Genomic DNA, 12172 nt, shown 5'->3' with positions numbered 1-12172 from the left:
TATACAATCCCGATGCAAACTGCGACTAAATAAAGCACTGATAATAATACTACTTCTTCACACTTGTATAGCACCTTTACAATTTACAAAGTATTTTTACTCACATTTTCTCACTTGTCCCTTTAAAAAGCCACAGTGAGGTAGTCAGCCGCGATGCTCCCTTATCTCACCTCCAAAGAAGCAACAGTGCGTGGGAGGCCACAGAAGCCCGCATATGCAGGTGATACCCTTGCTGCGGGATCCTTCTCAACCTTCTCAGTGGCCTCCATTTCTTCCTCTCTCTTGGGCAGGTTGCAGAGAAGGTAGAATCAACTCACCTGAGATAGAGCTTAGGGCCAGGGAACTTTTGATTAGAGCATCTCTGGAAGCGGTGCCCCCCACCCCTGTTGGGTCAAGGGTTGTGCCTGTGTTACTGGCTGCCTCTCCTTGAGATCCCAAAACCTCAAAGGTGCTCTGGGACCTTTAGTGTGCACAACATGAAAGAGGTAGCTCTCCCTCTCTCCCCAGCTCGATATAGATACGACCAGTTGGGAAAAAAAAGTAGGTGGTGAGAGGAAAGCCAGCCACACTTTTCCTTTCTAAGGTAATTAAGCTGATTTCTTTCTGTCTTTCTAACAGTGTTCAGACTGTTTGCATGCCTAAAGCAACACTTTTCTTTACCTCTCAAGGATGTTTTCGGTGACTAGGATAAAATGTGGGGCCCCAACGCCAAGACACTGATCATTATAGGAAATGGGCCAGAGAATATCACTGGAGCATTTGTCAGCCCTATATGTTCATCCCACCAATTGCAAAAACAGTGGAAGCCCAAGTCTTACTGTGGTCAGATCAGCAGCTGTAAGAGAGAATGCCTTCCACACAGACTGCAGCGTAATTTTATGTTGGTGTGTGCCTGTGTTCACTACTGCAGACTGTGGGTAACCTGTCCCTAGCAGTTCACCATCAGTGAGAAAAGTGTTCTTCAGAGATTTTTCAACTTTTTTTTTTCTTAATAAAGTACAGGGCTGCATATAACAATTCATTCAACAGACAACTATTAAAAACCTGTTTACCAGCAACCTTTTAAAGAATTTATTTATGAACAGAAAGGACAAATTCCCCGCACTCAAGGGACTCAGGGTGTGGGGCTGGGGGAGAGAAGGGGAAGTTGAGAAAGTAAAGAAATGTAGTGCACTGTTTGGTATGAGCCCTGATAAAAATGAGCCCTGGTTTTGGTGGCAGAAAGTGGAAAAGAGGGAAAATCCTGGTGGGAAGTGATTTCTGATTAGAAATTGGCCATGTAAAGGAAGAGGAAGGGACCAGAGGGCATTCCAGGTGATGCGCGCAGCACACACAAAGGTACAGAGGCACTAAGAGAGGCGTCATTTAAATGCTGTCTCACACTTGGGCTTCGTATTTGTAAGGTCACTTCTGGACGTCACCGTGCAACCTACTTTTATTTTTACCTGTACAGATTCATTTTGCGCCTCTCTGAGATTAGCCATGGAGGTGACTGAGCAGTGGACCTAGAGACAGATGTTCCAGAAGCCTCTTATTAACAGCCTCACGTCAAGTGGATATTCATTCACTAACTCAGCAAACATTCTCTAAGTAGGTACTGGGTATACCTGACACTATGGTGGGTTATAAAGATAAAGCAGATAACAGAACAGACTTCTGTCCTCATGAGGCTGACATGAAGTTCAGTGGAGATAATAATTTCTGCCCTAAACCTTTAAGGACCGAAATAGATAAGACATATTTGCTTTGGAAAGAATAAGATGCTATAAAAGTGAAAAGCTCATTGCCTAATTCCTGGTCTACAGTGACTATCACTGAGACCTGGGAGTCCCTGATCTCTACCCTTACGCACAGAAGTTAATGAAATACCTCCATCAACTACAGACTGCGTTTGGGGGCACTAAGAAACCTATAAGTCCTGGGTATATGGGACCTGAGCTTCCCACAAGCATATCACACAATTTAAAGAAGAAATTGGAAGTGATCCATTGACCTGGGGGAAGGGCTGCATCACCTTACCCCTGGGTCCAGGGACGCTGGAAGCAGTGCTTACAGGCAGGGCCACTTGACTACGAGGCAGGTGAACTACGCATCCTCTACCATTCCATCCGGGAATGTCAAATCCACATTCATAAGTGCCAGCGGAGACTCATTCAGTGTTTAACACATCAACCAGTTTGTACTATAGAGCCCATTTATGGTTACAGATCAGAGGCAGGATCCAATCCCGTCTCAAGATTCAGAAAGTGTACATGTACTCTGTATCCTAGGTGATGCCAATTTTATAGGAAAAATTTAGAAGTGCGAATTAAGAATCGTTTTACTTTTGGTAAAGAACCTTTTTCAACCCAGACACCAAACTCAGAATCATAAAATCCAGTGACTTGGAGGAAGCCTTAGAGATGATTAAGATTCTAGCCCAACCTCTCATTGTATAGATGAGGAAACTGAAGTCAGAGGAAGTAAATTGGGCTTCTCATGGCCTCTTGGCTCCTTAGAGGCTGAGTGAAGAATAGAATCCAGATTTCTTAACTCACTATTATCTCCAGATGTGTTTGCTGCCCAAGGTGATTCATAAAGGGAGGCGAAAATAAATGTAGATAAGGGTAATATGACACTTGAAGCATAATTATCTCCCGCAATAGCATTAGAACCACATAGCCCTTCCTCAATGCCATTAGCCTTGAACAGTTGCCTGTTACTCACCCAGTCATATAACAGGTTCCAGGAACCCTCGTATGCTCTTTAAATAACTCATTCAGCCCTCACAGCAACTCTGTGAGGTAGCTGCTAGTATTATCCTCAACTTACAGGGAAACTGAGGTACAGAGAGTTAACCGGCTTGCCTAAGGGCAGGTGGCTAGTTAAGTGGGAAAGCTGGGATTCCTACATAGGCATTCAGGCTCCAGGGTCCATGTCTGCAACCCTGGTACTCTACTGCTCTGCCTTCAGTCAGACTCCACCCCACGTAGGAGGAAGGGCCCAGCGTTTCTCACACCCTCTGGGTGTCACGTCGATTTAGTAAAAATCAGCAGTTGGCACCAATTTACTTAAACCCCCATTTTGCCTCTGTGGACCTAGAGGTTTTGAAAGCTCATAGATATCAGATATGGAGCCCTGACAAAGGTCCACAGGTGAGTCACGGTAAAACTGACTCAGTCTAGGCCCTCCGAGAGCTCTTGCTGGCCGTAGAACTCACTTGGGCCATTTATTGTTCTCACTATTAGTTACAGCTTCTTGTTTAGTCCAGGACTGTTGGATTGAACCTAACTCACTGGGAACCCCATTTGTAGCAGTAAGACAACATATATATATATATATATATATATATATATATATATATATATATATATATATATATATATATATATTTTAAATTATATATGTATATATATATTGAAGTAATTATAAACTCACAGGAAGTTACATATATATATATATATATATAAAATATATATATATATATTTTAAATTATATATGTATATATATATTGAAGTAATTATAAACTCACAGGAAGTTACAACAATAGTGGAGTCCCATGCCCTCTTCACCCAGGAAGTGCATTTTAAAAAACAAGTCAGAACTGAATTTTCCAATGGAATGTGGATAATAGTAGTGCTTTGGATCCTTCGTAATCATTCTCCACATTTGCCATAAACAAGTAACTGTTACTATGTTTTCCAATGCAGAGAGAAAATACAAAGGCCGTATTTTTGGCAATTGAAACCCATAGGACTTGGACCAGGAATTCTAGGCTTTTAAAAAATTTTAAAAGACCACTTTCCTTTCTCTGGGTTGTTAGAGTTTAATCCTTCTGTAAACCCTTTGACCACAGTTTTAAATCATGACATGACCCGAGAACCTCGGGTGAGGTGGTTCGCAGAATATAAAACGTGAAGACATGAGCTCCTTCCTGTTGTTGTTGGCAGTGATGGCGAACATAGATCACTGAACTCTCATGACATCTGGGTTCTGCACCAGCTTAACCATCCTGGGATCCTAAGTCCCTTAATATATTTGCTTATTCTCTCCCAGGAAGAGTAGCAGCAGCCCATCCTCAGTCTTTCCTTGCTTGATCATTAGTCATGTTCTTTGAAAACCTGAAAAGGCACCACGGAGGATATTGAAAGCTATGGCTCCATAGTGGTGACATTAGACAGTCAGGAGAATCAGAACAAACATATTCTACTTCTGTCATCCCAGCCCAAAGGGCAGAGCCAGGCATGGACCCAGGCCCTATTATCCTGAAAGAAATGTCACGTACAGGCCATATGGCAGCCCCAGCAGGTCATCTGGTAGAGTAAGGCAGTGTTCCAAAGACAGGCTGAGTCCTTTGGCATCACATTCATCCCTTGGAACCCCGAGGCCTTCCTTCGTCTAGAATGGTTCCTTTCCTGGAGGCCGAAGGGGAGCAGCCAGGCCCGGCTGGGACTACGTGTATGGAGAAGATAACAAAGGAAAAGGCTTTTAATTTCTCTTGTCACAAGATAGCCTTGAAAGCCTTGCGGTCCTCCCTGAAAAAGGAACACACCGTCGTGCTCATTTCTGTCACGGCCATCTTCGGCTATCTATTGTTTTTCTTTTTTTTGATTGTACAAGGTTCCAATGTTTTATATTTTTACAAAGCTAGGCCTCATCTTTCTCTCTTAAGAAGTTGGTGTGTTTTGTCATCTGTCTGCATAGCAGATTCTCTTTACTTAGATATAGGGCTCGGCCTCTCACTAGTCTCTTGTGTTATTTTCACTTTAAATGAAGATTGTTTCTGAGACAATTTAGCTTTAAAATATTATCCAGTTTGAATGAGAGCAGGCAGGCAAAAACTTGTAGGCAAATTGTCACTAAGATTTTGCTCCGCAGAGCCATGGTTTCTGATCAGAGGTCGAATTCTGTGATCCCTGTTCAGATTTACTTAGAATTTGGCAAAGACAGGTTAGATCCTGTTTTCTTTCCCTTCCTGCTCAGTTCCTTTTAAGTTAATTTGTCTTTGAATTATTAATATTTGACCAGAAGCATTGAAAATTCAGACTGAAAGTAAAAATCTTTAATTAGAGCTGCTTTAATTTTCAGGAAACTCCTTTAAATAGCAAGCTTTCTTCATGCATGTAAAATATAATTAAAATAAACATAATTGATCCAACTTTTAGGAAGACATCCATTATACAAGCAAGGCATTAATAAAGGACACAATAGGCTCCAGATCCCACCACATGCCCTTTTCTCCCTCTCGTAGTATCTACTGCCACCTTTCTTTTCACTTCTATCAGAATCATATAAATGTATTCATACTTATTTCTGGCTTATATTATGCTCTGACACTACAACAAAGGCCATCAGCCAAAGAAAAAAATTTCCCATTGCACATTCTCCAGCATCAGCCAGCTAATAGGCAAACCGATTTTTATTTTATTTTTGTTTATTATAGAGTGGAGGGTCAAGTAGGCTTCCTTCTCTACCAGCCCCATGTGCCTTGCTCTTTAATCTCAAGAATGGCTCTACTTTCCTTTGTTCTGGGAAAGCTGCAAATTGAATTTCAGGAATTTCAATGGGAAGTGACAGAAATCACTCCTTTGGCCTGTACTGCCCATCTCTCCTGCATTGCAAAGCTGTTTGTTAATGATTGGTCTGCGTGAAAAGAGGTGTCTGTTGCTGTTTCTAAGAACCTCTTAGTTTTGCGGCGCCTTCGGAAACTCAGGGACTGGGGTCTAATGAGGATGGTGTGCCAACGCTGCAGGAGAACAGGGGTAGACTCAAGACTCTAGATGTTTGGGGCAGTGGTGGAGAGATGTTCATGAATGTGGCACCAGTGCCACAGCTGAGTCCGGTCACATGTACCACTTCCTTCCTTCATTTATTTCTTCCTCTACTCATTCAATACTGACTAAGAACCTCCTAGGTGCCAGGCCCTGTACCTGACACTGGAGATAAAGAGGGCAAGTAAAAAGTACTCTCTTCCTCAAGCAGCCCAGTTTAATAGTGAAAATGTGAAAATAAATAACATCACTAGGAAGTGATAAGTTCCGTAATAGAAGTATTCGCATGGTATCATAGGGAAGCAGTGTGGCCAAAGGAGAGAGATTTGGGGTCGGAGGAAAAATGGGAAAGGAGTGAAGTCCAGGAATGTTTTGAGCTGGTGAGTTGATGATTTCCAGGAAGGGTATTTTTAGGTAGAAGAGTATGTGCAGAGTTCACTGCTTTGAGATCAAGGTGGGGAAGCGCATCAGTAGCTGAAACAGAGAAGCTGGCAAGAATCAGATTGTGGAGGACCTTCTAAATCTTGGAAATGAATTTGGACTTTATCATATAGGCTTTCAAGAACCATGAAATTGTTTTTAGACAGGGAAGTACCATGATGCAATTTGTGCTTTGGACAGATTATTCTGGAGGCTTTGTGGAGAATGAAGTAGCAGTCTGGAAAAGCAGAAACCAGTTAAGAGTGAACTCCAGAAAAATGAAGAGAAAGAATCAATAGGATGTACTGACAGATTGGAAAGGGAAGATGATATAGAGGGAAGAAATCTAGGATGACCCCCAGGTTTAAGGCTTAAGTGACAGAGTTGGATATTAAAAATAACAATAACAATAATAATAATAATGGCTGTAATTATTGGATCCTTACCAGATATAAAGGGTTTGGCAACATGCTTTACATAGATTATTTCATTGAATCATCATAATAATATTAGTGTTTCATTTTAGTCAGGAAAACTTAAGACTTTGAGAGGCGAAGTAACATGCCCAAGGTCACATGGCTGGTGAGTGATAGTACATGAATCTGAACCCAGGTACTCTGAGCTCAGAGCCTGTGCTCTGTGCAGAATTTAGTAGGAGGACAAGTCAAGGTGAAGTATCTTAAGTTCAGTTTACATGTACTGAATTTAAATCATCTATGTTTTGCTAAGGTCAAAATATCTAGCCGAGAATTGGACAGCTGAGTCTGGAGCTAAGGAAAGTGCTTTGTGCTGGACATGTGGAATTAGGATTTCTCAATTAATTGGTGTCATTGAAGCTGGTGGGTATAATGTTGGGTGCATCTCAAAAGAGCCGGGATGGAACCACGAAGAACCACATGTGTGTGTTCAGACAAGTTTGGGAAGATTGCCGAAAAGGAATAACTAAAGAGATGAGATAACTATGAAAGTCAAAGGTAGAGTTTCGAGTTCTGATAGAGGAATCAACATGATTAAATGCCTCAGAGATAAAATATTTTAAATGACGGTTGAGTTGGATTTGGCAATTAGGTGGTTGGGCAAGAGCTGAAGTTAGACCGAAGTTGGTTTAAAAAATTTAACAAAAAGTGAGAAAATGGAGACAATGAACTCAGACTACTATTCAAAAAAGCTTGGCTAGAGAAGAAAGTGAGAGACAGGGAGATAATAGAGGTAGCCTCAGAATCAGGGGAAATACTATTTGTTATGGGAGCCACCTGAGACGCTGGTATGGAGGGAGAAGAGAAAAAACCCATGGAGCAGTAGGGATTACACGAGGACATTTATCCAGGTAGTAGGGGAAGTAGGATTCTCCCTTCTAGCCCTCAGAAGGACATTATGGACTCAGCAAAAAAAGTCTTCCTATACTTTCAATTTGCCCCCTTTTTGTAATATGAAAAACTCAAGACAGAAAAGTGAAGTGACTTGTCCATGGTCATACAGCAAGTCCGTGACCCCAGATCTCCTGGTGTCTGGTTCCTGCTGCCATTATCAGTGGGAGGAGAAGAATCTTTGAGGTGTTGTTCCTCATGATTCTGAGTCCCCAGCCATCCTGGGTGGCTCTTCCCTCCTTCGGAATGCATATCCTTCCAGATTCTGATGTGTCAGCACAGCTTCAGCAGTGTGGAGGTTGAGTCAGAGAGCTGCTTTGTCATTTCCTCAACATGCCTTGGGGCAAGGTTTTAGTTAGTTAGTTATAAAGTGTCACTAACATAGCAGTGCTGGAAGCCTCTTCCTCTCACCTGAGCTCCCAAGTTCCCACAAGGAGAAAAGGTCTCAGACTTAAGAGGTGGCCCCTTCAGCCACCTCTTCCTGGCCCAGAGTAAGGGATGATATGTTTGTTCATATGTGGCACCTGGTCCCCAAGCCTGTGTACGGGAGAGAATTGGGTAGAGGTGGGTGGGATAGCAGAAGAGATTCCTTAAATGAAATATCCTACTCTCCCCAGAGATCTCATCAGTCAAGAGTCACTTGCTGAGCCTGGAGGCCAGCAGCTACTGCTCAGAAGGACTCAAAGTATCTTGCCTCAACTTTGCTTATGCAAACCTATATGTATCTGGTGGTGGTTCATCATCCCTTCTCACCTTCTTACACTCCAAAGGTTATGCTGTCAGCCTGTTCGTCATACAGTATTCTGATTAAATACTGATGTTGAGCACTGACTTAAAATCCACAACCCTACACAAAACACACTGCCTAGAATCTAGACATGTAAATAGTATATAAACATAAATATAAATTCTTTTTAAATGGACCTTTGATTATAACCTGTTGTGTCTTCGTAGGCTCCAATGAATAACAATTAACTTGACTTCTCTTTGCTCTTTTTCAATCTACCTAAACCCGGTGTTTCTTTTCCATTTTGTCATGTGGGGCTGTCAGGTGGATCTATGACTTCTGTAACTCCAGGGGCCATCATTCTCATCGACCACTATGTGAACCGTGCACCTTGGAATTTCATGGACAGTAAAATGAATGGTGCTCCTTTTGCTGCTGCTCTTATTCCATCCCATTCTCTCCTGTAGTTCGCAGCACTCTCAACTAAAAGAATTAATGCTGTCTGGGAACAGCACTTAGGGCGTCCATCCTCCCTGGGTCTGCTGCCCTTCCCCTTTTGTTGTTGTCGTTTAATAATATTTTTTAAAAATCTATCTTAGAAAGGAGTACAAAATGCTAATCTTGCCCAGAGAGATTCAGCAGGGCTTGTGGCGATTCCGAGCACATGACTAGTTCTTTTGCTCCTTCATTCGCAGTTCATTCACAGTTGTCTCAAGTATTGACAACTGTGAGACACGCTTTTCCCCAGGGACTGAGAAGAAGTTTTCTGAGGCTCTGAAAAATTAGAAGGACTTAACTAGGCCAAGGGTGGGAGAGAAGAAGGGCCATCCAGAAGGAAGTAGGAGCAAAGGCTGGTGGAAGTAGGTGGCACGACACGTTCAAAGGCCAGAAGTGGAGCCAGCATGGTAGGAGCACAAGTGAAGAGGGAAAGAGATTCAAGACTGGTGGGGACTCAGGACACAAAAGGCCACACTGCAGAGTTCTGGGCTTTCTCTTAAAAGTAATAGGAAATTACTGGAGGATTGTGAGATTATATGTAAAGCCTTATATCCGGAGAAAAGGTAATTCTTGCTTTATCTAGAAAATGAAAGAGAGGCAAACAGGGGACAGACAGAAAGGTAAGTAAAAGGTCAGAAGAATGTGGTATAAAGGAAAGCAAGGAATAGTAGTGTTTTAAAACACTGGGAACACTCAACTGTGTCTAAAGCTCCTGAACAATCACATGAGACAGGACTGGAAAGTACCTGTTGCATTCAGTTACCTGGAGGCCATCAATGACTCTGCTGAAAGCTGTTATCGAGAAAGGAGCTGGAAGAGAGGAAGTAGAAGAATGAGTGGAGGTGGAGAAATGGCAACAGTTGAGAATAAAACTATTTTTCTGTGTCTGAATGGAAGGAAAGAGGTGATGGCTGGAGGAGGATATAGGGTCACAGGAGCTTATTACCTTTTTTTTTTTTTTTTAATGAGAACGGCTTGCAAAAATTTAAGTGCTGATGTATAGTATTTAATCAATACAAAGTTATAGAATATTTAGAGAGAGAAAAATATAATCAATGGGTTGTTTTATTTTTTCTGTTTCAAGAAAGGCAGAAAGGGTTGGGTTTAAACAGATGGAGAAGAGTTAGGGAATGAAATCTCCTAAAATAGGAGAGAAGGAAGGAAAAACTAGATGAAGATGCAGATAAGTTGATGTATTTGGTAATAAGAAGAGGAGAGGTATGAAGTTACTATTGTATAGTTTTTATTTTCTATGTGAAGTAGTTAGGGTGCAAGAGGGAAGCTTTCAGTAGAGTGGGGAGAGAAAACAGAGTAAGGTCTTGAGGAAACATTTAAACTTATTGATTTGGGGAGTGGGCAAATCTTAGTAGAGAAACAGAGAATCCTCACAGAGTTTTAAAGTGCTAGTTGTATTAGTGATCAATAATTCTGTGATATTACTACCAAATTGTTCCAGAGTATGGTTGTCTTCACAAGTGTTCGGCTGCTCTAGGGCAGATGCAAAAGGTGAATGGCTGGGATAATTCAAGTTAAGAACTTTGCAAGAAAGTCTGACAGACAAAGGGTGAGGAAGTCTAGAGTACAGGCAAACACATTATTGAAATGATTGACATGTAAGATGGATAAAGTGCTATGTCAAGGTTGGGGGAGGCTATTGAATCAGAAGAAAGGAAAGAAGTTAGTGGGACTGAAGGCCCTGATGAGAATGACAAGCAGTTATGATGAAAGTGGTCAGACCAGCAAGTTGGAAGGACAGGAGATTGGGATCAAAGCACGTAATGCTTGACTATGATTTTTAAGGTGAAGAAGTTATAGCTGATAACAAGTCCCTGAGTGGAATCATGCACTGGAGCTACTAAAATCTTTGAAATGTCTTTCTTAGAGAAGATGACTAGGAAGTTACCAACTAAGCCAGGTTTTTTAAATAAGTTCATGGAGGCCCAAGGTCCGGTAGAATCATTGGGAAGCTGGGAGGTTTAACTCCGCTTTCAGATCTTGAGGTAGATGGAATATGTGTCTAAACATCTCTTTGAGAAGTAGTATATCCAGAAGAGAGCCAGAGGAGAACTTTAACATTCAGCATGGTATTTTTCTGAGTTCTTTGGCCTGAGGATAAATTAGGCCTACTCCGTTTCTGAAATCTCACTGCCTTGGAACTAATATAGCTTTTAGGGAGACAAAGACTATACATACCAATTAATCTATCTGGGATTCATTAATTTCAAATGTGGCCACTGCACTATAACCATAAAAAGAACTTGCATTAACCAACTCTATAAACTCTCTCGCTTAAAAAACTCTATTTTCGTATTTCTTTTAGTTTGGGTCTGCTAACAACAAATCTTTCTTTTTTTTTTGTTTGTTTGTCTAAAACATCTTTATTTTGCTTTCATTTTTGAAGAATATGTTCACTAGTAAAAAATTCTAGGCTGAAAATTTATTTTCATTCAGCCCTTTTAAAATGTCAGTCTGTGGTTTACTGAATTCCATTGTTTCTATTGATAAGTCAGCCATCAGTATTGTTCTTGCTTCTTTGGAGATAATATATCTTCTAGCTTTTAACATATTTTGTCTTTGTGTTCAGCATCTCGACTATGATATGTTTAAATGTGTTTTTGTATTTAGAGGTTCTTAGAGTCTCTTAAATGTGTGACTTAGGGTCTTTTATTAGTTTTGGAAAAAATGCAGCCATTATCTTATTAAATATTGCTTCTGTCATTTTCTCTCTCTGTCTTCACTCTCAGGGATTTCAATATGTTGATCTTTTCTCAAGATTCTATATGTCCTTACTCTCTTATCTGTTTTTTTCCAACTATTTTACACTCCCTTTTTTCTGACACTTTCTATTAATCCATCTTCTAGTTGAATTCTCTCTTCAGCTACAAAAAGTATCTTGGTAAACACATCTATTGAGAAGCTTTAGTCATTGTGTTTTTTAGTTGTAGAATTTTTATTTAATTATTTTTTTAATCGATTCTAGTTCTCTGGTCAAATTTTTTATCTTGTCATTGTTTTTTTTTTCCTGGAAGAAATAAACACAGTTATTTTTTAAATCTATGTTGAATAAATATCCAGGTTACCTGTAGGCCAATTTCTACTTTTTTTTTCTTTCTTAGTCATAGTTCTTGGAATGTTTAGCAGTTGCCGTTTGAATGTCAAGCGTTTTATGTAAAAAACTGTGTTCTCAGGATGATGTTATTTTCCTCCAGAGAAGATTCACCTTACCTTTTCTACACGTAGCTAAAGAAGGAGGAGATAACATCCATCCAATCCAAGAGTTATCTTAGGGAGATCAGGTTGGAGTTTTGATAAGGTTTGGCTTACTTCATGTCTGCCTCCTCTCCTTAGGGTATAGACCTGCAGAGGTCAAAATGAGAGCCTTTATTTTATTTATTTGTTTGTTTTTTGA

General features: G+C 40.7%; 1 protein-coding gene across 19 annotated transcripts in view; it reads left to right on the top strand.

Annotated features, from left to right (window-relative positions):
* Nucleotides 1–12172, top strand: part of SEMA6D (semaphorin 6D) — a 53708-nt gene that overhangs the window by 23140 nt on the left and 18396 nt on the right. For 2 of the 19 annotated variants that reach the window (XM_039888217.1, XM_039888216.1), the window contains exon 2: nt 1454–1590. The exons of the other annotated variants lie outside the window; for them this stretch is intronic. The gene's annotated coding sequence lies outside the window, so the exon portion shown is untranslated. The remainder of the gene's footprint in view (nt 1–1453; nt 1591–12172) is intronic. 19 annotated transcript variants of the gene reach the window in all.

Source organism: Pteropus medius, unplaced genomic scaffold (genome assembly GCF_902729225.1).
Source record: "Pteropus medius unplaced genomic scaffold, Ma_sr-lr_union100, whole genome shotgun sequence".
Lineage (NCBI taxonomy): Eukaryota > Metazoa > Chordata > Mammalia > Chiroptera > Pteropodidae > Pteropus > Pteropus medius.
This window is presented reverse-complemented; position numbering and strand designations above follow the sequence as displayed.